This window comes from Benincasa hispida, unplaced genomic scaffold (assembly GCF_009727055.1).
Source record: "Benincasa hispida cultivar B227 unplaced genomic scaffold, ASM972705v1 Contig533, whole genome shotgun sequence".
Taxonomy (NCBI): Eukaryota; Viridiplantae; Streptophyta; class Magnoliopsida; order Cucurbitales; family Cucurbitaceae; genus Benincasa; species Benincasa hispida.
Window position 1 is genome coordinate 525,701 of NW_024064906.1, and position 5,426 is coordinate 531,126.

At 32.3% G+C, this 5,426-nt stretch overlaps 1 long non-coding RNA gene across 10 annotated transcripts; it reads right to left on the minus strand.

Moving 5' to 3' along the window:
* Positions 1 to 444: 444 nt before the first annotated feature.
* Positions 445 to 5,151, minus strand: LOC120069652. Of its 10 annotated transcripts, none has more exons than XR_005479617.1 (7): positions 4,968 to 5,151; positions 4,812 to 4,891; positions 2,105 to 2,993; positions 1,898 to 1,958; positions 1,192 to 1,237; positions 926 to 1,057; positions 445 to 785 (listed from the first exon to the last, which is right to left on the minus strand). It is a non-coding gene; the product is annotated as an uncharacterized LOC120069652 (long non-coding RNA). The 10 variants fall into 10 exon arrangements; XR_005479621.1 differs by having other exon boundaries at positions 445 to 1,057; positions 2,105 to 2,875; positions 2,961 to 3,055; XR_005479623.1 differs by having other exon boundaries at positions 445 to 1,057; positions 2,105 to 2,286; positions 2,876 to 2,993; positions 4,968 to 5,150.
* Positions 5,152 to 5,426: the final 275 nt, after the last annotated feature.

The window sequence follows — 5,426 nt, forward strand, 5'->3', positions numbered from 1 at the left end:
GGTCTTGGCAACCCATGTTATTAAAAGTCTAAGACTTTTTATACCATTTTTGTATGGCTATAACGAATGCTATAATAGAGTAAGAAGATATAGCATATATACATTGCTATAGAAACATTTCATAGCCTTGGTTATTAAGGCTATCGTTAATGAATAATAGCTTGTTCTTAATGCTATCTTTTCCGTATAATAACCTTTTTTTAGTGCTATCTTTACCATATATCAACATTTTATTAATATTATCTTTAACATATAATGACCTTTTCTTAATGTTATTATTATATCCCATATATAGGTTTAATTTTATGCTACAACGAATTTACACATCAAAATTTCATAATCAATTTACATTAGAATTACTTATTTTTAGCTAAATACACACATGAAACACTTGGTAATGCATCAAATATCATGACTTCCTTTAATAATAAAAATATCATGACTTCCTTTAATAATAAAAATTTGTAATCCATTTGTACATTATAAAATAATAAAATTATCCAACAATAAAAATACACCAAATATAATTTGCAACTATATAAGTTCATAAAATATAAAATTTACAAGCGTTCAAAATTATGTCATCATAGAATTAAGCTTCCATCTTTGAGCCAAACTGGATTGAGATTATGGATAAAGAGCTTCGACAACTCGAGTTGGATGAAGTGAAAGTTGGATTATGAGTCAAATTGAACCAAACAATGGAAGAACATTTGGTGATGAAGTTATCTCTTGAGGTGAAATTGACATTGAGATCTAAAAGGCTTCAACACAAGCAATACAACCTGTAATTAAGAAAGTTATCAAAACGCTTCATCACAAGCAATATAATCTCTAGTTATCACTTTAAGTTTCACTCAATATGCAAGAACAAGATTAGGAAAGTATCAAATTTCAACAAAACCAAATACTAAAGTAACTATACCATAGGCATACGATGCGAATGCAAGGTCACTCTGTAGGCTTAAATTTGATTACCTTGTCTTGCTTTTGTCCACTTGATTTGCTATAGATACCCATCTACTTCCTTTTCCTTTTCTATTTTGGTCTACCTTATCTAAAATCAATGAGATGATTAATAAAAAGAAAACATTTCGAACAAATGAAAACTTGGCAACTTGATCATGAATCAATTGAATGATGGATGTAAAATCCATAGATTAAATAGAGAATGAATAAACAGAATTACACCTTTCCCTTCACATGGTCAAGACATTGCATGTTTTGAGAGTCCAACCTACAAAAAGATTTCAAGCAAAAAAAAGTTCAAGTTATTGAAATAAAGAAACAAAATAATCGATAAATCGATCTATGTACTAATTAAAACTTTGGGAGAAAGTCATACAACCGAAGCTTATGTCCAACATCAACTGTCCATAACCATGCATCAACAAACTCAGCAAGGAAAAACAACCCAAACTTATGTCTACCAGAAACCAACCAAGTCTAAATAAAGAACTAAATGTTGAGTGCCATCCTTTTAGAAGTATTGAGTTCCTACAAAGCACTTCAATGAAAACAAGTGTTGCAGATATTCCTATCAACAAACAACCCAAGCTTATGTCCAGCAGAAACCAACCAAGTCTAAATAAAGAACTAAACGTTGAGTGCCATCCTTTTAGAAGTATTGAGTTCCTACAAAGCACTTCAATGAAAACAAGAGTTGCAGATATTCCTATCAACAAACATCAACATACACCGACACATGTATTTAAACAAAACATTATGTACACAACACAATTGGTGGTCGAAAGTTTTCTTTCGAAGGGGAAGCTCCATCACCCTTTGTAATCACTAATCAGTAAGCAAACGAATAAATTCCAATGAATTTGTTTCTGCTGACACAGACAGAAAGGTAAGTAAAAATAGTAACATGGTCAATTTGACCTCATTCTACCTGATGAAGATGGAAGTCCTGAATCCCCTTCAAACACTTGGAGGGGAGTATTTCTTCAGGCCTGCAATATCAAGCAGGAAAGAGCGCAAGCCTCTTAATTCAAAATGCATCATCATTCATTATTGAATTATCTTGTTCCATTCACAGAATAATGTTAATGTATCAATGAATAAAAAATGAAACTGACACAGATCATCAGGATTTTACCCAAAAGAAAAGGTTGATTAAATTTCTTTAAGGAAGCAACTGGCAGCAGCCAATAGCATGAAACCAAGCTAAACCCACCATTGAGAATGTGGCCTGTGGAATTGAAAAACATTGAAATGTAAGCACAAACCACAACCATTTTTGTGGTTTCATTGGAACTGAAAAACCATCACCGAGATGCCCTGTTAATCAAAAATAGAAAATCAAATACTCACATTCTAATGAAAACGGAAGAAGAAAAGCACATTAAGAATTACTGTCTAGTGTTGGAGACAAATCATCAAACATCTTACTAGTAGAAAGCAAATATCCACCATCTAAGTAACCACCCCCTCCCAAACCAAAATTTTTCAAAAAGGAGAAAAGAAGATTAAAAGTTATGCTCCTAAACAACAAGAACAAGCTTTTTTAGAGTCCAAACATACTTCAAAGTTTTATAATATTCCTTATATACTTGTTTCTTTTCACAATTGACTTATTTACAATAACGACAATGTAGAACCTAATGTTAATCACAAGCCAATGTAAAACAAAACCAGTCATAAGAGAATCACCAAGAGTCATAAACTAATGTATACAACTTACAAAGAGGTCGAAAGGGTCTAAATGAGACTTTTCAACCCTGTGCATCACTAAAAATGGTTTACCCAACAAATATAACTCTTGACTTCAAAAATATAAGTATAAACACATGAGAATGTGAACTTTTTAACAAGATTCTCACCATCCAGGATGGACCACAATTCTCCCAGTGGGGAGAACCCAACTCACCTGTCCAAAACAATTGCAACCAGAATCATCAACATAGTGCATAGGTTCCATTAGTACACTAGCATCAAAGTATATGTATCCATACCCCCAGTCCAATGATACTTTATCCTTAAACTACCTGCAAGCTTTTAACTAATTAATTGGTGATTTAAGGAGAGTTTTCAAACCCAAGTAGAAGTCCTAGAATGAAAACAAAGTTGCAACTTAGAATTCAATACTCAAGAATGAAGCTTATGCTTACAACCAAGATTATAATATTCACATCAAGAAATTTTTCGCTGATTAAGTATGGAGAACTACTACAAATTCATATCTGTTTTGGAATCCATTGGGATGATTTAGAAGCTAGAAGGCAGCAACGACATCGTCTAGAAACATCTCATCAATAAGCAAATAAAACTCAACAATAATTCATTGGGTTCCATGGCTTTCTAACAATTGAAGAAAATTAAAAAGTACAAAAGGATCAAACAATTAAAGGAAGAACAAGTATCTTTATGTCCCTCTCCACTAACAAAATAGCTATTAACCATACAAAGAACATTTTCATATAATAGTACATTTTTAATAGCCCAAATAAACATCAACATAAGACAAAACAACCTACTAATATATATATGTGTATGGCCTTTTGTTGGTTTAAAAATTTAAGTACATAGAAATGTAGTGCTAAATGAATTATAGGAACAAGGAAAAAAAGTATAGAAGTGTAGGAAATAGATTAAACCGTAACTTTTCATAAGTTTCACAACTTGAAGTATACAACTAAACATAGTTTAATTTTAATCCTCAACTAGTAGTATACAACTAAGCATGCATGATGCCCCATCTATGTTCTCTTCAAAAATTTTGAGCTTACCTTTCCATCCTTCTTTACAAATTTTTCAATGCTACAATATAAAAATGGTGTAATGAACTAGAAATCAACTCTAGATCCTTGTTAAACCTGATGTGCCAAATCTTTCCTAAATTAATGCTAAAATAACCCCACAATAAACTAGAAACCAAGATAGATTTTAATCACATTTTGTTATATCCAATTTCTTTAATTCAATTTGTCACTTATACTCCATAGACACAAGCCACAAGTATTTAGCCATTTTCTATAAATTTCATAATCAAGCAAAACTCTCTTGAAACCATGAACTATGCCACAAAGTGGCACTGAAAAACAGAGAACATTCAATAGCAGATCAACCAAGAAAACATCAAATAGTCATAGAGTTGTACACCAAAACTTCGCAAATTATGAAAAAAATTGGGAGTAGCTCATGTATAAAGAAAACAAAAGAAACCCAATTCAAACAAAAAGGATCAAATAAAAGATGAAATGATACAGAAGGTCATTTATGGAGAATAAAATTTTTAAGGCTCCAGGTCACCAACTAACAAAAGGAAAAAGATGTAAAATCCTCCACTTCAATTCCCTCCTACATTTTTAGCAAACAAAGTAAAGCCCGAAAAGTGCATTAAGAATTCAGTCATATTGAAGAAAACAAAAATTCAAAGATGAGAATAATCAACAAGATAACATAAAAACAAAACCGAAATTTGAAGCGCAAACAAGAAAACTAGCGAACAAATGGCATAAATTCAGAACAAATTCAATAAAATGTAAGCAGGAAAATGAAAAACAATCTTGTGTTCGAAAAAACATAAAGGATAGAAAAACAAAGCTTTATGGCGATGGAAGAACGAAGATCCTCGAAGTGTAACACAAAAAGGAATGAAATGAAAGCGAAAATGTTCTACTGCGTTGGTTTGGGATCACAATATGATTTTGGTTGTAGTGAGCCACAAAGCCAATTGACTAGTTTAAAATATCTATCCAACGATACCCATAAGCATGAAATTCGAAAACAAGAAAGTTCAAGAGCTGATTTTGAAATCCAAATACAAAAAGAGTCTAAAAGGGTGAGGGAATATTGTGACTAACCTCGAATCGGTAGCTTCAAGTGTCCAATAGTTTAGAGAGAGAGAGAGAGGGAGAGAGGACGAGCTGGTACACGTAGAACCCTAAGTGAAATCCACAACAACTAGAGTTGGAAAATGATATAGATGAGAAGAAGAAGAAGAGTGCTCTTGTTCTTACCTGCAAAGAAAATCTTCTCCAAGTAGCTTGAAATGTGTTGGCGGAGCCCCAACTTCTGGATTCGGGAAAATGAAAATGGAGGAAATAGAAATTGTTGGCATGTATGTTTTTTAGAAGAGGAACGTGAAACACACACTTTTGAGAAAGAATGAAAATAAAAGAGAAAATGTAAGAGGATGCCGCTCATTCTAAAATTTTTCCCTCAACCCGTGTGCGTCCAAAATTTTTTCATTTCCCCCTCTCTTTTTTTTAAAAAAAAAAAATCATTTCATAGCTTATTTTGAAAAGAGTTATCTTCAAAGGCTATAAAAAGACCTTTTTCTTGTAGTGTAGGTGAATATTCTAATGATAAATTGAGATGGTCAACTGTAATTTTGCAGTTCAACGAGTAAGGAAGATGGAAAATGACTTTGATTTTGCTTGTTTCTGTTAGAAAAAAACGTGGAGGACAAATATGAA